This window comes from Suncus etruscus, chromosome 17 (assembly GCF_024139225.1).
Source record: "Suncus etruscus isolate mSunEtr1 chromosome 17, mSunEtr1.pri.cur, whole genome shotgun sequence".
NCBI classification, from domain to species: Eukaryota; Metazoa; Chordata; class Mammalia; order Eulipotyphla; family Soricidae; genus Suncus; species Suncus etruscus.
This window is the reverse complement of record NC_064864.1, coordinates 2,607,509-2,632,813: the sequence shown is the minus strand read 5'-3', so window position 1 is coordinate 2,632,813 and position 25,305 is coordinate 2,607,509. Positions and strand designations below refer to the sequence as shown.

General features: G+C 35.3%; 2 protein-coding genes and 1 non-coding gene across 3 annotated transcripts in view; 1 reads left to right on the top strand and 2 right to left on the bottom strand.

Annotated features, from left to right (window-relative positions):
• CTNNA3 (catenin alpha 3) overlaps window positions 1-25,305 on the bottom strand; it is a 1,601,008-nt gene that overhangs the window by 1,080,997 nt on the left and 494,706 nt on the right. The window lies entirely within an intron of this gene.
• The window catches only part of LRRTM3 (leucine rich repeat transmembrane neuronal 3), a 179,609-nt gene that overhangs the window by 122,002 nt on the left and 32,302 nt on the right, over window positions 1-25,305 (top strand). The gene's annotated exons all lie outside the window — the stretch shown is intronic.
• LOC125995404 (U6 spliceosomal RNA) lies at window positions 17,257-17,362 on the bottom strand. Its single transcript, XR_007490939.1, has one exon. It is a non-coding gene; the product is annotated as a U6 spliceosomal RNA (small nuclear RNA).

Sequence of the window (25,305 nt, the reverse complement as noted above, 5' to 3'; positions counted from 1 at the left end):
TTTCCTCTAAAGTGCAGAAGCTTCTCAGCTTAATTCAGTCCTGTTTGTTTATCTTTGCTTTTATCTACTTGAATGGTGGTGTTTCATATTTGAAGATGCCTTTAGAATCAACATAATAGTGTTCAGACTATGTTTTTCTCTATGCACCTTATAATTTCAGGTCTGATATCAAGGTCTTTAATCCATTTTTATTTGACCTTTGTGTGGGTCGAGTAAAAATAGGTCTATGTTTACTGTTTTTGTTTGTTTTTTGGTTTTTGGGCCACTCTCGGTGACACTCAGGGGTTACTACTGGCTATGCACTCAGAAATTACTCCTGGCTTGGGGAAACCGTATGAGACACCAGGGGATTGAACCGCCTAGGTTAGCACATACAAGGCAAATGCCCTTATGCTTGCGCCACCACTCTGGCTCCTATGCTCACTTTTTTGCATGTAGTTGGCCAGTTTACCCAACATCATTTGTTGAAGAGGCTTTCTTTTTTTTAAGAGGCTTTCTTGTTCCATGTTGTATATCTGCCCCTTTATCAAAGATTAATTGATTGTCTACTTGTGGCTAAGTCTCAGAATATTCAAGTCTATTTCACTGATCTTAGAGTCTGTCTTTATTCCAGCACCATGTAATTTTAATGACTACTGCTTTATAGTACAATTTAAGGGTGGGAAAAGTGATGTCTTCCTCATTCCTTTTCCCAAAGGATTGATTTAAATATGCTGTAGGTTTTTTTTTCCAAATAAAGTTCAAAAGTGTTTGATCCATTTCTTTGAAAAATGTCAAGAGAAATTGCATTAAAACTGTACAAAGTTTTGGGAAGTATTGACATTTTAATGATGTTTTCTTAGAGGAATTGAATTAAATCTGTACAATGCTTTGGGAAATATTGACATTTTAGTGATACTTTTCCTCCCAATCCATGAGCAGCATATGTGTCTCCATTTCCACATGCTTTCTTTATTTCTTGGAGCAGTATTTTGTAGTTTTTATGTATGTGTTGTCTTATTTAAGTTGACTCCAAGGTACTTGATTTTCTGAGGAAGGCACAACTGTAAATGGGATTGTTTTTTAATCTCTCTCTCTTTTTTTCATTATTTGTATATAGAAAAGCCATTGAATGTTGCATATTAATTTTGTAGCCTGCCACTTTACTATACAAATCTATTGTTCTAGGAGCTTTTTGGTAGTTATAGGATTTTCTAAGGATAGTAGGATATTTCTTCAAATAGTGAGAGTTTCACTTTTCCTGTCCTATTTGTATGCCCTTGTTATATTTTCTTGCCTGATTGCTAAGTCAAGTAATTCCAGTATTATATTGAATAAAAGTGACAAGATGGGGCAGGCAAACTTGTATCATACAAAATATTAAGAGGAAAGAATTTACGTTTACCCCCACTGAATATAATGTTTGTCATAGGCTTGTGGTAAATGGGTTTGAATATATTGAGAAAATTTCTTTTCATTACTATCTTGTTTCAAGTTTGTATCATGAATGAGTGATTGACCTTGTCAAATGCTTTCACAACATCTATTGATATGATTGTATGAATTTTATTTTTTTTCTTTTTTTTAAGGTTTATTATATTGATTAATGTGGACTAATTAAACTAACTGATTCTCTGGGATGAACTCAAATTGGTCATATTATTACTTTCTTGATGAATTGTTGGATTCTATTTGCTAGTATTTTGTTGAGGATCTTTGCATGTGTGTTCATAGGGGATATCAGCCTGTAATTCTCTCCTTTGTTGTGATGTCTCTGTCTGCTTTTGGTATCAGGGTGAGGTTAACTTTATAAAAACTATTTGGGAGTTTTTCTGTTTCTTCAATTTATTGGAACAACTGAAGAGGATTGACAGTAGGTCCTCTTTAAAGATTTGTAAGAATTAACCAGTTAATTCAATTGAGCCTGGGCTTTTATAGATAATTACCATTTTAATTGGTCTTTTCAGATATTGCAGATCATCTTGATTAAATCTAGGGAGGCTATAGGAGTTCAAGAATTTATCTTCAACTTTGTTTTGTGGCATAAAGATTATCAAAGTAATCTCTAACTACACCTTGAATTTCTCTAGTATCTGTAGTGACCCTTTTTCATTTCTGATTCAAGATATTAAGTTTATCTCTTTCTTTGTGAGTCTTCCTAATGGTTTTTCATTCTTGTTTATTTATCAAAGAACCATTCCTTGCTTTCATTGATCTTTTGGGTTGTTTATTTAGTTTCCAGTCCATTAATTTCTGCTCTAAGTTTTAATATTTTCTTCCACCTGCTTATTTTTGGTTCATTAGGTTGGTCCTTTTCCATTTTATAAACTGTGCTATTAAGTTATTTAAATAAGCCCTTTCTACCTGATGAATGCTTGCAAAGCTATAATTTTTCCTCTTAATACCACTTTTGTTGTGTCCCATAATTTATAGTAAGTTATGTCTTCATTCTCACTTTTTTCCAGCAATATTTTGATTTCCTCTTTGACTTTATCTCTGACCCACTAGTGTTCAGTAGTGATCTGTTTCATCCCAGGTGTTAAGGTTTTATTTCTGTCTGTCTGCAATTCACTTTGATTTTCTATGTGTCACAGTCTGAGAAGATAGGTGATGCAATTTTTATCTTCTTGATTTTAGGTAGGCATGTTTTATGGTCCAGCATGTGATCTATCTTGGAGAATACACAAATATATATATACATTACATACATACATACATACATACATACATACATACATACATACATACATACATACATATAAATATACAGAAACTCTTCCAAAGTTAGTATAACCTTATTAAGTTTTCACCTGGCTGATCTACCAAGAGGTGACAGGGAAGTGTTGAAATCTCCCACTGTAAACACCTATTTGATTGAGAGATCACTTCCTGCCTTTCCTTTTCATCCTCTCACCTTTCTGAGTTGTAAAATCCCATCCAGGTTTGATTATTGAGTCACCTACTTTTAATTTTAATTAACACAAGTGCCCTTAACTATGACAACCCTGCCTCTCGGGTAAATTGCCTTTGTTCTGTTAACTCTGGTTAATAAAAGTGCCAGGAAAGGCAGTACAGCTCAGCTTGCTGGCTGCCTCAGTAAGATATTCAACCCCCTTGGCCTTATGGACCTTTTCCCTTGACTCCTTCTGGTTTCATGTGAGACATCCTGCTGCTGATCCATCCATTCCAGGTTCAGAACTAATAAAGCGAATATTGCAAAATGCAAATTGCAGGTAGCAGTCCCTGGAAAGCCAGTCAGACTCTCCACAGAATGGTGTCTGAATAGGAACATAAAATCTTCAAAAACAGGTGAAAAGGAAAAGAAAAAGCAGGGAGTGCTCATGTCTGCCTCTTATATCCTTTGTAAGCCTAATGTTTGTATCAACTAATATTAGCCTGACGACCTAGGCCTCTTAAGGAGTTGTTTGCTTGAATATTTGTCCTTTAACCTTTGACTTAGGCAGAAAAATGTTGGATTTAAATTGTGATACATTTTACCACTATGTGTCTCTTAACTGGTACATTTAGTCCATTAACATTAAAAAGAGATTATTGTGATGGGGGTGCTGTGTGATATTTTTGGTAGAAGTTAGATGTATTTGCAGGGTCTGCCTTGCCTTAAAATAGACCCTTCAGTTCTTCTTCTAAGGTTGGTATTGAGTGTGAAATTTCTAATCTGTTGCTTACTCATGATGCTATGTATTCTTCCCTTCCTTCAAACCTGAATGAAAGCTGGGTGAAGTATTCTTGGCTATTTTATTTTACATTGTTTATTTTGTTGAATTTTTTACTATAGCCTATTGCTGCTGTTAGACCTGGTGTGTTGCTTGTGATGTGTCTGCTATAAATGTTAAGTTTGCTTAGTTAAATGTAATTTCCTTTTATATCTTGATGCTTCCAGTATTCTATCTTTCTCTAAAGTTTTTATTATCGTGAAAAGAATGTGCCTTGGAGTGCTTTTATTTAAATCTTTTATAGTTAATAATCTTTGAGAATTCAACATGTGGATGAAAGCAACCTTCAGTCCTGGGAATTTCTCAGCAATGAAATCTTTGACTATTTCTTCTTCATAGAGGTTTTCTTCCTAACCCTCTAGGACATTCTAGGATATTCCTGTTAAATTTATCTCAAATGTCTGTTCTTGTCTATTTGCTTATTTAGAGGATATTTTCCATCTTGTATTTGTTTATTTGAAGACTCTTTTACAGTTTCTTCTGCTGAATGGAGGTGTTATGCAACTTAACTTCTGCCTTACTGATTCTGTCCTCAGCAGTTATTCTGCTTATGAGGCTTTTCAGTGAGTTTTTTTTTTTTTATTTCACTTACTATGTTTTTTAGCCTTGATATTTCTCCTTGAAGTTTTCTCATTTCTATTTTCATATCCTCTGAAGTCTTATGGGTTGCTCATTCCATGTATTCTTTGAGTTCTTTGAACAACCATAACATTTCCTCTCTAAAGTCCTGATCAGAGAGGTTATATAGGTGCTGATGTTGGTTAGGTCTTCAGAATTTGTATCTTTAATCAAAAGGTGTAGTGGGGTTCTGTGTTGTTTTCCCACTGTTACCTCCATAATATGGTGCTGTTTTATATAAGTTGTAGTGGGGTACCTTGACTAGAAGAAACATGTGGCTGCTCTGCTTTGCACCACGGCTGCCCTCTTGGGTAGGCTGGCACACCTCAATTCAAATTCAAATTCAATTCAAAATGGCACTTTTTTTCAGTGAGATAATGTTTTTTTAATATCTTTATTTAAACACCTTGATTACAAACATGATTATGGTTGGGTTTCAGTCATGTAAAGAACACCTCCCTTCACCAGTGCAACATTCCCATCCCCAATGTCCCAAATCTCCTTCCTCCTCACCCCACCCCCACCTGTACTGTACTCTAGACAGGCTTTCTACTTCCCTCATTCATTCTCATTGTTAGGATAGTTCTCAATGTAGTTATTTCTCTCAGTGAGATATTTTTTAAAACAAAGTCTGAAACTACAGATTTAATAGTTTTCTGTGACTTGTGTTAGAAATTAAAAAAAAAATGGTCAGATCTAAATAACCAAACCAAAGTCAACATCAATAGAATAAAGAGACGAGACGCAAGCTAAAATAAACTAGACACAAAAGGGACCTGTCACACTAGCAATCCAGGGGACAAAGGGGAGAGATATGGGAGGCGTGCTGGGAACTGTGGTGGAGGGAGGTCAGCACTAGAGGTGGGAATTGCCCTAACTCACTGTCACTATATCTTAAATATAACTATGAAAGACTTGTAATTCACATTGGTCTCAAAAAAGTTTTTAAATGAAAAGACTAGGCAAGCATGCTTGTCTCCCACAAAGCCAGTAAAAACTTGACTAACTTTCCTTAATGACATTATGCCAACAACATATTTTAGAAATAATAACTCACCTCCTGAAATGATATGTGTACCTCTAAAATAAACCAGAGGCCAATTTCTTCAATGTTGTAGGTTCCATATAATATGTATGTATAGCTTCAAGTAGAAGCATGCTGGCACTCATACTCCCATTTTCTATCAAATCATATACTCATACTGTGATATTTTTAAAGCATTTCAGATTAACTCTTCATGGCTACAGCAATCATGTTGCAACAAAGAGAATGTATCCCAATGATGGACATTCATATAAAATGGGTCTGCAGGGATTTTATGTATAGAATAAAATTTTAACAAAAATATAACTATGATCTATAGGGTCTTGATGCTTTTTGTTTATCTTATGTAAATATGGTGGTTATCAGAACTTTAGAATCACAATATTTCTATACCAATACAAATCTGGGCTCCTTCTGCAATTTTTGATCTCATTATAACATAAATTCTTCAAATATTATGACATAGTAGGTCAATATGTTAATTTTTTAAAGATTATGACTTGCTTATTATTTCATTAATAGAAAGATGAATGCTTATTTATGACTATTTGTGATTAAACCACACAGCTTTCTAAGTTAGATATGATGAAATATTCTCATATGAGAGGGCACACAGGAAAATATGACAAATAGGAGGGAGATTGTATATGTTGCCTGGCATCACTCATTCTTCTTTCTAATCATTTGAAGTAGTTTTCAATCTTTCATAAGGCTTTGGGGAGAAATCTTATGTTTCATAGTAGTACAAAATCAGCAAGCTTATTACTTTAAGTTTGTTCACCTTTAATATTTTTGAGTAAGGAAGCCCAACCTTTCCCAAGAAAAAAATGAGACTTTCTAATAACTGTTGGTTATACTACAAATGACATGTAAAGATAGCTCACACTTTAAAATATTATAATAAAATTCTGCTTACTTTAAAATAAAACATGAATGTGTTAGTGGTTATTGGGAATAGCACAATTTTCTTTCATTCAATAAAAGCAGAGAATTAGACAGCAAAAATTTATATCGAACAAGTTCCAGTTCCAAATAACTGCTTTCTACTACCTTTGTTTGTATCCTTATAATAGTTACATCAAAACTTTGAATCTCATCTGTCCACAGACAATATGCAACTGATTCTAAAGCATAATTTCTCTTTTCTCTTTCACAGGTCTGGTCCTTATTCAGTTATTAGAAATTTCCATCATTTCTTTTCCCATTATTATGTTATCGGAATGAATCTGTAAGTTTCAGTTAGAGAGAATTCAAGAAAGAGGCAAAATTAATCATGAAAGAATGTTGGACAGAGATTTATAGCAGAATATTCACAGTTCTCACTGTAATATATAATATACATATTACATATAAATATAAAAAGCAAAAGGTACACTTATTATTTTAACTAAAAGGAGCATAAGTTAAAAAAACTGAGGGCTACAAATAGGCTTAAATATTACAGAAAATTTAAAAAAAAAACAATTTAACATGATGAATATTGAATTACTACAAATTTCTAAGTCAAATAATGTTTTGAAAAATAGAGTGGATATCATCTACCATTAACTTTATTCTTTGTATGAATTTTATAATATTTTCAAGAGAAATTGTTCTGGAAATTTCTGAACTCAGTGGTAACACAGGGTAAATAAATACTATAAAGTTCCTTAAAAACCACAAAGGTATCTGGGACTAGACCCAAGTAAGAAAATAGAGGTAGGGAGCCTGCTTTGCCTGTGACTAACCCAGGTTCAATACCTCTCAAGACATATAGTTTCCCAAGTGCAGAGACAAAGTAAGCCCTGAACACTGCCTGCCAGTGGTGCCCAAAAAAGAAAAAGAAAGAAAGAAATCAGGCATATATTAAATTTTCAATTCACTACCATATTTCTAATATATAAATTTTATTCAAAAATGTAAATAATCATTTTTATTCAAAAGTCATCCTGAATATAGATTTAGGTGTTTTCAAGGAATTTTGATCAAGAAAATACATTTTTATTTATATGTACAATATTATTTTGTCATGAATCTTACTATATTCTCACCTCACTTTTTAATCCTTTTTTTTGGGGGGGGCAGTTTGGAGCCACACCTGGTGATGCTCAGGGATTACTTCTGGCTCTGCACTCAGAAATAGCTACTGGCAGGTTCAGAGGACCATATGAGTTGCCAGGGACCGAAGGCAGCTCCACCCGGGTTGGCCACCTATAAGGCAAATGCCCTACCACTCTATTATCACTCTAGCCTCACTTTTTACACTTGTGCTTTTTGTTACCATATGTGTGTGTGAATTCATCAAATATTATTGAGGTAGGATTGGAAGGATATCTGTAAACTATAAGAAAGAGCGTAATTTGTTTCTCTGACAATAGTTAGCCTGCCTGCAGTTTAAAATAATTGGGTTCCAACAATGGAGCTTATATAACAAAAAAAAAATAGTCCAAAATACTGATGTATTCATCTGCAATCTCTATCTTTTAAAGCATTTGTAGCTTTCCTCAATTTTAGAATATTCAAAAAAAAAAAAAGTAGCATGCTGGGGAATGTTAATCCTGGAGAAAGGTCAAACTCAATTCACTAATTTCCTTTGGGGGAAGAGGCGTCTTGTTGGACAGCTTAGGTACAATGAAGAATTGTTTTAAAATCCGATCAGTGCTTTGGAAAGAAATATCACATTGTTGGGTAGAGTTTTGCAAAACATTTGGTTCAAGCAAAATCGTTTTCCCTACTAAACTTAGAGTATTTCCGACTATGGATGTCTCTGCTCAGAGGCTGGTTTATTGGGAATTAGCCAGTGAACCAGTCTCAGGACATCTTTTGATGCTTCTTCTAAGTGTTGTCAACTAAATTTGAATGTGATTGGTCCTTTAGTTTGTTAGTGCTTGAGCATTTGCAAAAACACAGCAGCTCAATGAAGGGATTATATTTAGGACTTTCTTTTTGGTCAGAAGCTAGATTTCTATGCTTTGCAGTTACGTTTCTATTGAATTAGTCACTGGTAATCTCCCAAGAATAAAAACAGCTTCTAGTAATACTATCATTCACTTTTGTAACTTATTCTGTATTCACAACTTTTTTTATACTTTTTCTTACCAAGGAATATCCAATTTATAAAAAGGTTTGGGCCCTATAAGCCAAAATCTCCTGTTGTCTCTGAACAGTGGCTCTCATAAGAATTGCTATGACTTAAATTTAAATGACATCAAAGAACATCCATAAATTTTCTATAACATTCGCAGAACTAAGTAGTACAATAAGGCCACCCCAAACCTAATGATGGTGAAAAATTAAATATAAAACTAAGAAGTCTCCTACCACAAAATAGTTCTATAACTTTCAGTTAATATTCCTTGCAAAAATGCTTTTATTTTCTATTTTTCTTTTTGTTTTATTGTTTTGTTTCGAACCACATCTGGAGGTACTCAGGGCTTACTCCTGGCTCTGCACTCAGGGATCCCTCTAGGCATTGCTAAGGGGACTATAAATATTTCTTTGAGTTGAATCTGAGTCAGTCACACACAAGGCAAGTACCTTACTTGCTGTGCTCTCCTCCAGAGCCTTAAGAGAACTACGTGTAGTGCTGGAATGATAGCACAGTGGTAAGGAATTTGCCTTGAAAACACCCAATCTGGAACGGTTCCGGATTCTATCCTCTGCATCCCATATCCCCAAGCCTGCTAGGAGCGACTTCTGAGCACCAAGCCAAGAGTTACCCCAAGAGTTACTCCAATGTGAAAAAAAAAAAAGAACTCTGTGTAGTCTATATATGGATAAGTAAATGAACAACATAAAACTTTTTAATCAATACATTTCTGCATAACTGAATAATATACTTTATTCATATCCTTTCAGTATAAATATATAAAGTACTTCTGGACAAACCACCTACCTCCTACCTGTATATATATATACATATATATATATGTGTGTGTGTGTATTCTTTATATATATACACACACACACATATATATACATATGTAAAGAACATGAATAAACAAATTTCATTTATTCACTTTGTGCTAAAAAGAAGTTCAAATATTTAGACCTAGAATGTAACTTTAGTTTAGGCTCTGAAGCTGCTCATATTTTCATTCATAATTTTACCAAGAAACCCTAAATATTATATAATCTATGTTTCCTGCTACACAATTGATAGTAAAAAGCTACAGGTTTGGGGCAAAAGAGTGGGAGAGAGTACAGTGGATAGGAAACTTGCCTTGACTGATGCCAATTCAGCATCACAAATGATGCCCAAGTCCGACCAAAGTGATCCCTGAGCACAGAGCAGGGAAAAGGACTGAGCACACTGAAATGCCTTAACCCCCCCCCCCAAAAAAGAAAAGCTATAAAATAATCTTCCTAAACATAAAATACTATATGTATAAAATAATTTTCCATAAGTAATGATGCATAGTTTAAAATCAATGAACACACCCACACACACCACATATTCAAAGTTAAATAATTAGTCAAATTCTGACTAGGTTATGTAACAATTAACAAGTATTTATCAGACTGAGTCAAACAGAATGGGATCTCCATCACAAATCCATCCTGGGGCTGTGTGACACCCTACACTTTTTCAAATTCTCTCTGCCCTTGATTATTTATGTTAATAACATTTTAAAAACCTCATCTCTCTGGGTTGTTAGAGGATTAAAGGTGAATGTGTAAGGTTTTTGTATGTATAATAGGCAACAGCCATTATTTCGATCAAATATAAAATCTTATGCCATTCTAGGCAACAATTATAATTAACCCTATTAGAACTTTATTGATATTCATGTTATTATTAACATGAATATTGGCATTGGCAATGAAAAATTATAATTATAAATCAGGCAAGAGTATAAATAGATCATGTTTGAAGTAGAAAATTCAAATATTTTATGTGACAGAGAACTATGACATGAAGAAACTGCTACCAGGGGTCTCAGACTCGCGGCCCTCTGTACAACATTTTGTGGCCCTGCCCTAGAGGAATCTTGTTTTGTTTTGTTTTAGTTGTTTGGATAAACCTCCAAATGTTCAAGGCTTACTACTGACTTTGCACTCAAGGATCACCCCGACTTTGCCTCCTGCGGCCCTCAGGTAAGTTGAGTTTGAGCCATAAAGGGCACATGCAGTTACATCGATAGCACAGTAGAAAGGAAGAAGCACATGGATTTATTCATGCAAAAGAAAGGTGCAAAGGAAAGGGATCAATCCGAAAATGATTGTCTTGATTCCTTCTTGGCAATTTTAAGTTCTCTAATTAGTCAGTCACTAAGCACTAACCACATTATCCATGCTGCTTCCTGCTGCGTTGAATTCTCTAGTCAGAAGACTAGATAGAAAAAAAAATCAGCAAATCTAATCTTGAAATTGCAGACTCAACCCAGAAACATGCATTTGGTTGACCTCTAGTGGAGCCGCCTGAGTAGGTGCAGGGTCACTGAATTCAAGCAAGAGTCCAATGTGTTCCCTCTATCATTTTATTGTTGTTGTTGTTGTTGTTGTTGTTTTATCCAACTGCCAAGTGATTCTTTTCACACTTTGTCCATATTTCATCATCTCTTATCAACACAAATACTCAAGGAGTTTGAGTTCATATTCAATGCCACTAAATAATTCTTTTTTTAAAATAATATATTTACTTAAACACCTTGATTACAAATATGATTGTAGTTGGGTTTCAGCCATGTAAAGAACACCCCCTTCACCAGTGCCACATTCCCATCACCAAAGTTCCAAATCTCCCTCCATCCCTCGCCCCCCCCCACCTGTACTCTAGACAGGCTTTCCAGTTCCCTCATTCTTTCACATGGTTATGGTAGTTCTTAGTGTAGCTATTTCTCTAATTGCACTCACCACTCTTTGTGGTGAGCTTCATGAAGTGAGCTGGAACTTCCAGCCCTCCTTTCTTTGTCTTTGAGGATTGTTGCAAAACACTAAATAATTCTTACACAGAAAATTTTCTCAAAGTCTAATGCAGGATTATAAGCAGTCAGCAGGAATAAAAGGTAAATATCCAATACTCTTCAGATCATGTGTAAATCCAGAAAATTATCACATACCCAAAAATCTGTGATATCTTTTCACAGTAAAGCACACTTTACTATTATGTCTAGTGCATTGTCAGCTTTTATGCCATTCATTACAGATTTTTTTTTTGGTTTTTGGGCCACATTCGGCAGTGCTTATCAGTTATTACTTCTGGCTTTATGCTCAGAAATCAATCCTAGCAGGCTCGAGGACCATATGGGATGCCTAGGACCAAACCTGAGTCCTTCCGGGGTCTGCAGCATGCAAGGCAAATGCCCTATCACTGTACTATCACTCCGACCCTCATTGCAGATCTTAATAAAGTTGAGATTTTTTTTTATTTAAACACCTTGATTACATACATGATTGTGTTTGGGTTTCAGTCATGTAAAGAACACCACCCATCACCAGTGCAACGTTCCCATCACCCAAGTCCCAAATCTCCCTCCTCCCCACCCAACCCCTGCCTGTACTCTAAACAGGCTCTACATTTCCCTCATACATTCTCAATATTAGGACAGTTCAAAATGTAGTTATTTCTCTAACTAAACTCATCACTCTTTGTGGTGAGCTTCCTGAGGTGAGCTGGAACTTCCAGCTCTTTTCTCATTTGTGTCTGAAATTTATTATTGCAAGAATGTCTTTCATTTTTCTTAAAACCCATAGATGAGTGAGACTATTCTGCGTTTTTCTCTCTCTCTCTGACTTATTTCACTCAGCATAATAGATTCCATGTACATCCATGTATAGGAAAATTTCATGACTTCATCCCTCCTGACAGCTGCATAATATTCCATTGTGTATATGTACCACAGTTTCTTCAGCCATTCGTCTGTTGAAGGGCATCTTGGTTGTTTCCAGAGTCTTGCTATGGTAAATAGTGCTGCAATGAATATAGGTGTAAGGAAGGGATTTTTGTATTGTATTTTTGTGCTCTTAGGGTAAATTCCTAGGAGTGGTATAGCTGGGTCGTATGGGAGCTCGATTTCCAGTTTTTGGAGGAATCTCCATATTGCTTTCCATAAAGGTTGAACTAGACGGCATTCCCACCAGCAGTGGATAAGGGTTCCTTTCTCTCCACATCCCCGCCAGCACTGTTTGTTCTCATTCTTTGTGATGTGTGCCATTCTCTGTGGTGTGAGGTGGTATCTCATTGTTGTTTTGATTTGCATCTCCCTGATGATTAGTGATGTGGAGCATTTCTTCATGTGTCTTTTGGCCATTTGTATTTCTTCTTTGTCAAAGTGTCTGTTCATTTCTTCTCCCCATTTTTTGATGGGATTAGATGTTTTTTTCTTGTAAATTTCTGTCAGTGCTTTGTATATTTTGGAGATTAGCCCCTTGTCTGATGGGTATTGGGTGAACAGATTCTCCCACTCAGTGGGTGGCTCTTGTATCCTAGGCACTATTTCCTTTGAGGTGCAGAAGCTTCTCAATTTAATATATTCCCATCTGTTAATCTCTATTTTCACTTGCTTGAAGATGCCTGTAGTCTCAATGTCCTGGAGAGTTTTGCCTATGTGTTGTTCTATATATCTTATGGTTTGGGGTCTGATATTGAGGTCTTTAATCCATTTGGATTTTACCTTCGTACATGATGTTAGCTGGGGGTCTAAGTTCAATTTTTTGCAAGTGGCTAGCCAGTTGTGCCAACACCACTTGTTGAAGAGGCTTTCCTTGCTCCATTTAGGATTTCCTGCTCCTTTATCAAAAATTAGGTGATTGTATGTCTGGGGAATATTTTCTGAGTATTCAAGCCTATTCCACTGATCTGAGGGTCTGTCCTTATTCCAATACCATGCTGTTTGGATAACTATTGCTTTGTAGTAAAGTTTAAAGTTGGGGAAAGTAATTCCTCCCATATTCTTTTTCCCAATGATTGCTTTAGCTATTCTAGGGTGTTTATTGTTCCAAACAAATTTCAAAAGTGCCTGATCCACTTCTTTGAAGAATGTCATAGGTATCTTTAGAGGGATAGCGTTGAATCTGTATAAAGCCTTGGGGAGTATTGCCATTTTGATGATGTTAATCCTGCCAATCCATGAGCAGGGTATGTGTTTCCATTTCCGCGTGTCCTCTCTTATTTCTTGGAGCAGACTTTTACAGTTTTCTTTGTATAGGTCCTTCACATTTTTAGTCAGGTTGATTCCAAGATATTTGAGTTTGTGTGGCACTATTTGAATGGGGTTGTTTTCTTAATGTCCATTTCTTCCTTATTACTATTGGTGTATAGAAAGGCCATTGATTTTTGTGTGTTAATTTTGTAGCCTGCCACCTTGCTATATGAGTCTATTGTTTCTAGAAGCTTCTTGGTAGAGTCTTTAGGGTTTTCTAAGTAGAGCATCATGTCATATGCAAACAGTGAGAGCTTGACTTCTTCCTTTCCTATCTGGATTCCCTTGATATTTTTTCTTGCCTAATCGCTATAGCAAGTACTTCCAGTGTTATGTTGAATAGGAGTGGTGAGAGAGGACAGCCTTGTCTTGTGCCAGAATTTAGAGGGAAGGCTTTCAGTTTTTCTCCATTGAGGATAATATTTGACACTGGCTTGTGGTAGATGGCCTTAACTATATTGAGAAAGGTTCCTTCCATTCCCATCTTGCTGAGAGTTTTGATCAAGAATGGGTGTTGGACCTTGTCAAAAGCTTTCTCTGCATCTATTGCTATAATCATGTGGTTTTTATTTTTCTTGTTGTTGATGTTGTATATTATGTTGATAGACTTACGGATGTTAAACCATCCTTGCATTCCTGGGATGAAACCTACTTGATCGTAGTGGATGATCTTCTTAATGAGGTATTGAACCCTATTTGCCAGGATTTTGTTGAGGATCTTTGCATCTGCATTCATCAGCGATATTGGTCTGTAATTTTCTTTTTTCATAGCATCTCTGTCTGGTTTAGGTATTAGGGTGATGTTGGCTTCATAAAAGCTGTTTGGGAGTGTTTCCATTTGTTCAATTTCATGAAAGAGTCTTGCCAGGATTGGTAGTAGTTCCTCTTGGAAAGTTTGAAGGAATTCATTAGTGAATCCATCTGGGCCTGGGCTTTTGTTTTTGGGCAAACTTTTGATTACCATTTTTATTTCATCAATGGTGATGGGGTGTTTAGATATGCTACATCCTCTTCCTTCAACCGTGGAAGATTATAAGAGTTCAAGAATTTATCCATTTCTTCCAGGTTCTCATTTTTAGTGGCATAGAGTTTTACAAAGTAGTTTCTGATTACCCTTTGAATCTCTGTCATATCAGTAGTGATCTCTCCTTTTTCATTCCTAATATGAGTTATCAAGTTTCTCTCTCTCTCTTTCTTTGTTAGGTTTGCCAGTGGTCTATCAATCTTGTTTATTTTTTCAAAGAACCAATAATTTCAGAGCCTTGTGGTCAGCGAAGGTAGTCTGCAAAATTTCTATCCTCTTGATATTATGGAGGTATGTTTTATGTGCCAGCATGTAGTCTATCCTGGAGAATGTCCCATGTACATTGGAGAAGAATGTGTATCCAGGTTTCTGGGGATGGAGTGTCCTATATATATCCACTAGGCCTCTTCCATTTCTCTCCTCAGGTCTAGTATATTCTTGTTGGGTTTCAGTCTGGTTGACCTATCCAGTGTTGACAAAGCAGTGTTGAGGTCCCCCACAAATATTGTGTTGTTATTGATATTGTTTTTCAGATTTGTCAACAGTTGTTTTAAACATTTTGCTGGCCCCTCATTTGGTGCATATATGTTTAGGAGAGTTATTTCTTCCTGCTCTACATACCCCTTGATTAATATAAAATGTCCATCTTTGTCCCTTACAACCTTCCTGAGTATAAAGTTTGCATTATCTGATATTAGTATCGCCACTCCAGCTTTTTTTTGGGTGTTGTTTGCTTGGATAACTTTTCTCCAGCCTTTTATTTTGAGTCTATGTTTGTTCTGACTATTCAGGTGCGTTTCTTGTAGGCAGCAGAAGGTTGGATTGAGTTTTTTGATCCATTTAGCCACTCTGTGTCTCTTAACTGGTGCATTTAGTTCATTGACGTTGAGAGAAAGAATTGTCCTGGGATTTAATGCCATCTTTATATCGAAATTTGGTGTGTCTTTTGGTTAGTCTTGTTTTAAATTAGGTCTTTCAGTTTTTCTCTTAAGACTGGTTTTGTGTCTGTAAAGTTTCTGAGCTGTTTTTTGTCTGTGAAACCATGTATTCTTCCATCAAACCGGAAAGTGAGTTTTGCTGGGTACAGTATTCTAGGTGAAGCATTCATTTCATTCAGTCTTGTCACAATATCCCACCACTGCTTTCTGGCATTGAGTGTTTCTGGTGACAGGTCTGCTGTAAATCTCAAGGATGCTTGCTTGAACGTAATTTCCCCTTTTGATCTTGCTGTTTTCAGAATTCTGTCTCTATCTGTGGGATTTGTCATTGTGACTAGGATGTGTCTTGGGGTGGTTTTACTTGGGTCTCTTTTGGTTGGTACTCTTCGAGCATGCAGGATTTGATCACATATATTCTTTAGCTCTGGGAGTTTCTCTTTAATGATGTTCTTGACCGTTGATTCTTCCTGGAAATTTTCTTCCTGGGTCTCTGGGACTCCAATGATTCTTAAGTTGTTTCTGTTGATCTTATCATAGACCTCTATTTTCATCTGTTCCCATTCTTTGACTAATTTTTCCATTGTCTGCTCATTTATTTTAAGTTTTTTTTCCAATCTCTCCTGTTGTATGGAATTGTTATGTATCTCATCTTCCACAGCACCAAGTCTATTCTCAGCTTCTGATACCCTGTCCCAGAGCTTATCCATTTTGTCATTCACTTAGTTTACTGATTTTTTCAGGCCTGTTAGTTGACATGTTATTTCAGTTTGGAGTTTTGTGATTTCTGTCTTCATATTTTCTTGATTCTTATTAGTGTTCTGTTCTACTCTATTCATGGTTTCTTTGAGTTCTTTGAGCATATTCCATATTGCTACTCTAAAGTCCTTATCTGAGAGATTGATTAGTTGGTTGGTCGTTAACTGGTCATCAGAATTGTCATCTTCATTCTCTATGTCTGATGCTGGCCTGCGTTGTTTCCCCATTGTCACACTTGTATTGTGGGTTTTTCTACGTGTTGTGGTGGTATTCATTGGTTATATGATGCAGGCAACACACTTCTCTGGCTCCGCCCTTTCTGGATGGGCCGACTTGCCTCCAAGGTAGGGGAGTCCTCCGTGGATGAAGCCTCACACAGGATCAAATCTTAGGCCCGAGCACGCAGCAGAGTAGACAGTCTGGAGAGAAATTCTTGCTTCTGTGATCCAGCACAGTTTTTAGTGTGGTTTTTTTCTTCTTGTGATGGTGTTATTTTTTTTTGAAAGAGCGCACGGCTGAGTAGCGAAGTGGAGCTAAGTGCCTTCTGGAGCCTCTTTTCAGCCCACTCTCAGGAGGTTCACGCAACAGGATAGCGGAGAGACACACACAGGCAGCACTCACAGTTTTTCACAGTTGGGCCCCACTGGTCAGGCGTAGTTTTCACTTGCTCGCTGGGCAGCTTCAGAATGCTGTATTTTTGGGGTTCACTTCCCAGGACTCTGAGGAGAGTCACTGGCTCGCTGGGTAGCTTCCCAATGTAGTTTCTTTGGGGTTCGCTTCCCAGGGCTCTGAGGAGAGCTTCCAGAGTTCAGGAAAGACAGAGAAGGGTAGGACAGGGCTCCCTTCAGGTGCTCAGTTTCCTCAGAAGAAGCACAGCCCGGTGGAGACTCTGCAGGTAGAGCAATCAGCACTCTGCCTGGAAACCCCCACATCCAGCCATTTCTTACTCACTCCCTGGCTCGCTGGGTAGCTTCCGAATGTAGTTTCTTTGGGGTTCGCTTCCCAGGGCTCTGAGGAGAGCTTTAAAGTTGAGATTTTTTTTAATACGGAATGCTTCACGAATTTGCATGTCATCCTTAGCAGGGGCTGTGCTAATCTTCTCTGTATCGTTCCAATTTTAGTATATGTGCTGCTAAAGCGAGCACGAGATTATTTTTTAACATATTTGTAGTTATATCATCTAGTGAAGTGCTACCCAACAACTATAACATAGCTACAGTATACCTGGTTTCCGTTATTGCATAGAGGGCATAGAGGGGTTTCTGGAATTATGAAGATACCACATTTAATTTTTATTGGCAGCATCAGTTTCACTAGAAAAGCTTGTTCTTGGTTTTTAACAAATGTATTTTTTTATCTTTTGTCTTGTTTTATCATACAAGTCTATAAGTTTTTTTTCTCTATAAAATTTAGCTACAATGGTACCTCAGCAGTAGTACAGTGGGCAGGGTGTTGGACTTGTATGCAATTGACCTGGGTTTGATTCCTGGCACTATATATATATGGTTCCTTCAGAACACTGCCAGAAATCATCTCTAGCAGAGAGCCAGAACTCTGAACACTGCCAGGTGTGCCTGTTCCCCCCCAAAAGAAAAATAATTAAAAGGCCATGACTTTACATTTATACTAATCTAGAATTGTTTAGACATTATACATATGCATCTGTTATTTTTGCAATTAAGATATGCAAATATTTTAGGCACTGCAGGGAACAATTAAAAATAGAAAATGCTGTTTATGGGTCCTGAGATCTTTTAATTTGGTTGTGGCAAATAAATTAACATTAATAAAAACATTATTTTGGAAGTATGGGAGAGTTTTGGTCACAGCTAATGATACTGGGTCTACTCCTGTTCCTGTGCTCAAGGATGGCTCCCAGCAGTGCTCAGAGACCATGTGATGTTGAAGATCAAATTGTAATTGGCTGCCTGCAAGACAAGTGTCTTAACCCTTGTATTATCTTTCCCCTGGCCCTAATAAAAAATGTGTAAAGTTCTGTAATAGTAGATAGATAGATAGATAGATAGATAGATAGATAGATAGATAGATAGATAGATAGATATAGATAGATGACAGATAGATAGATGATAGATAGGTATTTAAGTATTAAAATTTTTGATATTTTAATTTATGTAATGTAAGCAAAGAAAATAAAGCTTCTAAATGGGGCCTAAAGGCCATATTCATAAAATATTCCATTTTGTCCTTGATATTTTCTAGTACACTGAAGCTAAGTAGCATAGTGTGAGAAATTTTAGTGGATGAAATGCAGGGCAAGGGATTTGTATTATTTACAGATTAAGACACATAAATTCAATGTGCACTTTTTCATCGATATAGTGTCTGCCATAAATTCTCAATTATAGTTGATTATAACCTAAAAAACTGTAAAATCGCTCAATTAGCCTGTTTTTCTCTGCCACAGAGAAAGTCCTGTTTTACATGAAACTATTTGTCTAGAAAAATGAGGAATAACTCAATAAGACTGCGATTTTTAGGAGAATATGGAATAAAACTCTCATATAAGAGACCCTGTACCAATGAGAATGTAGATAATACAAATCAGAAAAAAACTGTGTATTAAATTACCAAACATAATTTGTCTTTCTTATTTTTGACAGTGCAGAATAGCCTAGCCTATTGTGATTAGATTAACTAATTAAAGCTTAGAAAATAAAGAAAAGGGAACTTGGAAATGACACATCAAAATAACCTCAGAGACTCATCTGAATATTACTGATTTCTTCCTGAAACAAAATCACATTAATTCTAATTAACTCGTGAAAAATTAAGGTTAAAAAGCAAATGACCTGGGAAGAAGCCATAAAAGGGAAAATAAAATAGTGCTTTGAGAAAGGTATCATCTTGTCTTCTCTGTACTCTGTGACATATTAATTCTTACAAAAATTTGAAGATGCTGAGACAAACTAGAAGCTTTTAACCTTTTGCCTGTCTCGGTGTTAGTCATCCTTCCTTTGAGAAAAGCAATAACACCAGCTCCATTTTGCTACAGGGCTAGTTTGTCTCAGTTATCACACTAGCTACAAAATGGAAGAGTTCATTAGCAAATTGATTTTTCTATATGCTATTAAATTCCTTTACCATTCATTGTATAACGGAAACTCAATCATGAACAACTTTGTAACTGGATCTTGTATGACAAAATAACTTAAAAAAATACTAGTAGAAGATTAAAAAACTCCTTTACCATTGATTTTCTGTTTGGGGAATTTTCTTTCTCTTTAGTTCTTTTTTTTTTTAATTTTAACAAGATAGTTTTTATTGACACTTATTTAAAAAGATGTAAGGAGTAAGAGAAAAGTGTGTTCCCCCGAGTGGATATAAATAAACAAATAGATATAGAGATAAGCAAGAAAAATATGTATTCAAGGGACAAGGGCTTGAAGAGTAAGTCTAGTGTTGTTTTTTTTTTTTCATTTTTCTTCTCTCATCCTCTTTCTACTTCTAAACTCTTCAGCTTCTCCACACACCTCTTTTCTAATCTGCCCCTATAAATAAGGTCTATGCTAGGTTAACCCTTTAAATTGCCTATTAAACAATGAGTCCAGAGGGTTGATAGGAGTAAAGAGACCCTATTTAAAAACAGATCCACATAACTGAGTTAGGGGGATGCTTGAAAGGAAAGGGTATTAGGGTCCTTGGAATAGGGAGGTAGGTACACTGGTGATGGATGTGTTGGAATTAAGTACATGAAAAACTATTAACAGCATTGTCACAGAGATTCAATAAATTTTGAAAAGTTATAAAATAAAATAAAGACTTTTTAGTCAAGTTTCAGAAAAATAGACAAAGCTTCAATAGACGTGGTGTCTTTCACTTGTCTTCACATCTGATCAACTTTATTCTTGATAAGAGGACAAATAATAAATAAGTAGTTTTACACATAAGTGTAAGTAAGTATCCCTGTTTCTAAGATTTTCGGTGCATTCTTATTTAAATTTCAGAGATGAAGAAATGATAACTTCATTATAAGACAGATTCATTGAGCTTACAGTCGGAGAGAGAAAATATTGCAGATCAAGAATAATCATCATTCGTAGACAATGATGTTATAGATTTATTTAAGGTGTTTTCCTGAAATGAACCTGAAATCCAGTGCCTCAAACATAGGATACTTGTATTCCACTATGGAAGTTCTTCCCTAAGATCCCCATGTAAGGTCTCAAAACAGACTGGTAGTGTTTTAGAAAAAAATTATATGTGATATATTTATATATATGAAAACATACTGATAGTGTAAAACAAAATAAAAACCAAAGACCAAAAACAGTTTTTCTATTTACTTCTCATACTCAGAGTTCACTCTTAGGAAGAATACTGAAGAAATTATAAGAAAGGAAGAGAATTATGTCTTTGAGAATTCATTTATTTCATCAATATAACCAAGTTTGAAATAGGTAGATGTTATTGTTATTCCCTTTAAAAAGACAATAGGTAATTTCTTACAACTTAAAAAAATAGTAAATGCTATAAAATCTAAACCAAAGTACACATTCTTTTTTTAAATTTTTTGAGACCAATGTGAATTAAGTCTTTCACATTTATATTTCAGGCATATAGCGACAGTGTATTAGGGGCATTCCCACCACCAATGTTGACCTTCCTCCGCCATAGTTCCCAGCATGCTTCTGCCACTCTTCCCAGCATGCCTCCCATATCTCCACCCTAAACCCCCTGAACTACCAATGTAACTGGTCCCTTATGTGTGTAGCTTGTTATAGTTTGGGTCTCTTGATTCTACGATCATTGACTTTAAACCAAAGTACATATTCTTTACCAAAATATAATTCATTGCTCCTGTGAGAAAAATACCTTGAAATAGCTAGCATATTATTAATGCAATGTATAGACATTAAACTGACTCTTACTTTAGCATTATATTCTGATTAGACAATTAATTAACTATACAAAAATATATCTTCTTGCTTTGGTATTTTTCTAACCATTATTTCTGTTCTTATAGTTGGTACATGTATGTATGTCTACAGATAGAACATAAAGTAGCCAAATTAAGAACACCAGATCATAAGTGAGAAAATTTAGATGAATTCAACAGAATTATGAATGCCATAATTATTGCATGCAAGATCACTTTTGCCCTTTTGTATATTTTCCCCTAAATCGCTGAAAGCTTCTCTTCCAGAAAGCAGCAGCAGGGTTCCAGGCTTGTTTCTGATTATGAGGTATACTTGCAAGAGATTTGAAAGACAGAGAAGGGGAAAAAATATCAACATTTTCTTCCAACTACGTGGAGACAGGTGTCAGACATGAATTTTGTGCCTGCAAGTTCTGTGTGGGCATGATTCACATGAGCTTTCAGGCATTCAGCAAATCAACAGTTTTCAATATCCAGGTAGCCAGGATCTTAGAAGCTTGCTGAATTTTTTTTTTCAGCTACCTGTTCTATGTATGCTAAGGGGAGTTTCTCTAATTCTGTTCTCCAAGGTTTTCCAATAGCAGGCAAGCACCTTATGGAATATTGGTGAAGTTAATTACTTCTGGTTTTGTTTTGTTTTGTTTTGTTTGGGGGCCACACCCGTTTGACGCTCAGGGGTTACTCCTGGCTATGCGCTCAGAAATCGCCCCTGGCTTGGGGTGACCATATGGGACACCGGGGGATCGAACCGCGGACCGTCCTACGCTAGTGCTTGCAAGGCAAACACCTTATCTCTAGCGCTACCTTCCCGGCCCCATTTACTTCTGTTTTTAAATATAAAAAATGATTACTGTTTTTCTAAAAGACCTTGAACCACTTAGTATGTCCAAAAATAATCCAATTTGATTATTGGAAAGGCTTATTTTACAAGGGTTTTTATACAGGTGCATTTATAAAGTGTGAGTGCTCAAGATATATAGTAATGCATAGTGAACTATGTTTCATAGTAAATTATATGCCAATATTTGAAAGATACATTTGATCCTACTGTTTGCATTTGGGCAAACAATAATTCAAGATAGAACAAGACTGAGAATCTAATTACATAAAGTTACATATGATAAATATTTACGATTTAGAAAAGTGAAAACTCTCCATAAAGGAGTTAGACCCAATAAAGAACGTTTTAAATTCCAGTCGAAAATCTTGATCAAATGCCAACATTGTACTATTTCACACATACATAGCATAGAGAGAAAACAGAAAAATGGAAGAGAAATTAAACAAAAATGAAATTTCAGACTGTAAGATCTATTAGGGCTTATAAGACGGAAAGAGGGATAGGACTGTATGAAGGACAGGAATACAATAAAAAGAAAAAAGCTGAAATTAGTGTTTGACTGAATATCCATAAAAACCATGGTATGTATCAAAATGCATAATTGAAACAATTCTTCAACATTAATATTATTAAGAAGTGGGACTGAAGAGATAGCACAGCAATAGGGCATTTGCCTTGCATGCGGCCAACCTGAGAGAAACCAGGTTCAATTCCCATCATCCCATATAGTCCCCAGCCTGCCAGGGGTAATTTCTGAAAGAAGAGCCAAGCCAGGAATAACCCCTGAGCACTACTGGTGTGGTCCAAAAACCAATTAGTCAATAAATAAATAAAGTTTAAAATATTAATAAAAAAGTATGTGGCAGAAATTGGTAACTTTTGGAAAATGTTCTAGATTGAGCTATAAAGAAAGCTATATCAAAGCAAAGTGATAAAGTGATGACAAAGCAAAAATTGTGGTTAATGAATACATGTCCAATGTTAGATAATTCATATTGCACGGTTCACTCACTGACCAGGGTTTCTTCAAGGGTACATATTAAGAAATTTGTTATATAGACATAATAAATCATACCTATAATTAATATAAGATAAACAAAGGTAACACATTAATATATAAAATCACAGATAGATTGTCACAACTGATCAGCTACTTGAACATGAAGATCTTTAAGAAATTGCATTCCACAAATTCTTCCAAAAATTATAGAAGGATCATGCTAGCAATTAGTCTGATAATTTTTAATCCTGGCAGTATATTACTCACTTACATTCATACACATATACAATGTACTAACAAGCTAGAAAAGAACACATTTGGTTGATGGAACTCCAACATCATCTTCTATGATGCATGTCTGATTAGAAAGATCAGATAAAAATAAATGTAGTGTTTTAAACTTTATATTTCATAGTTCTTTTATCTTTTTTTAGCTCCTGAGTCATTCATTCTCCAAAACTTGTTAGTCTATAAGCCTTTTGTAATAGATATAAATAACCACTATGTCACTGTTATCTTACATCCTCTGACATTTCAATTACTAAAATTCCCTTCATTTCATTATGACTATGTCCCGTATTCTGCAATCTCTGACATGTTGGGTTACTTACTGTACCTTCCTTTTGTTCAAAGCCACTACTAGTATTATCATCTTGTTATATTTAACTTACACAGAAAACACTGTTGTAATTAAAATTACCAATTCTATGGGGCTGGAGTGATAGTACAATGGTAGGGCTTTTACCTTGCACACAGCCAACCTGGGAAAGACTTGGTTTCAATCCTTAGCATTCCATATGCTCCCCAGAGCCTGCCAGGAGTGATTTCTAAGTTCAGAGCCAGGAATCACTCCTGAATGCCACTGGGTGTGGCTCCAAAACAAAAAAACAAACCAAAATAAATAAATAAATAAAATAAAATTCCAACTTTAGGGACTTTTATGAACTAATGATGTTTAAATAAAATTTGTTTTAAATAACTCAAGACTGTGTATGATCATTTTTGACTATTTATGATCTCTCAATTAAACTTGTATGGAATTTAATATACAATTTTTATCAGTAATAATTGCTCAAAACAGTCTTCTTTTACAGTTATTTTGTCATATCTGAAGTTATTTTTATATTAGTAATACAAATCTGAGTAATTTCAAGTCAGGTTTTTCTTTGATGTGCATTATGATTCTTTTTAAGTCCATGGATAGGATAAATTTCTTGCAAATTTATATGCATTCAAAGCAATTTTCAGCTAGTTTTGACTTTTATGTCAGGAAGGAAAATTTTTTGGTATAGAAAACTGACACTACATAAAACCTTCTTGGAGTTGCAGAAGAGTTCTATACTTTCATCAGATTCTGAGAGGCAACAGTACCTTGGACTTATCACCCAATTCACTTTAAACATGGCATTAACAGACAAGTGACATCTTGTCTTTTTCAAACAATATCATTGCACTTAGCCTAAAAGGAAAAGATTGGAAGCATATCAACAGACAATGTTCAATCTGAAATTGATAACAGTTATATGACATTTAGACAACTTACTTGACCTTTCAGTGCCTCTGATTTATCATCTCAAAAAAAGTAGTTCCTATCCATTTAGACTTATGAAAACAAAAGATTGGAAATGGAAGAGATTTTATAATCGAGAAAATTATAAATGGACATTACTTTATCATCAATTTATTATTAATTGGGGATGATTTATTTAAATTCTTTATTAGAACAAAAGTTTATTATGGCAGGAATTACCAAACTGACTACTAAAACAGTTTTTTTTTCCCATTGGGCTCAGTTCCATGGCAGTAAAAAAATCTATCAATGAACATGAGGGAAGTAATGTGGGATATTTTTACTCTTTACCCATAACAACCTTCTCTGGTGGATACAGGTATCAAATATAATTGCCTTGCTTTTGACTAAATACCATTAGTAATTTTTATTTTCTGTTAGATAATAAGTTGCCTGTGAGATTCTTTTCAGTTTTGGCATACTTTCAGTGGCCTTAATCATTTAGGAGATCACGTAATAACTGAGATGAAAACTATGTCCCAATATAATCAATCCCATCTCAAAGGACACTCATGGTTTTGAAGTTAGACATTTCTTGACAGGAAAAAAGGAAGAGAAAATTAAAATATAAAAGGCAGCCATGAAAGAAGTCAAAACATCAATTCTTAACATAAAACATCTATAAATACCTGAAAATTTCAAATCACTAAAATATTAAAAATGTGCTCTGATCAATAGGATTATTTATTTATTTCATATGATTCATTTTTCTTTTGAGCTTCTATTCTTCTTTATTATTTTGGAAATTTTGTGTTTGAATATAATAGATGATGACCTAGA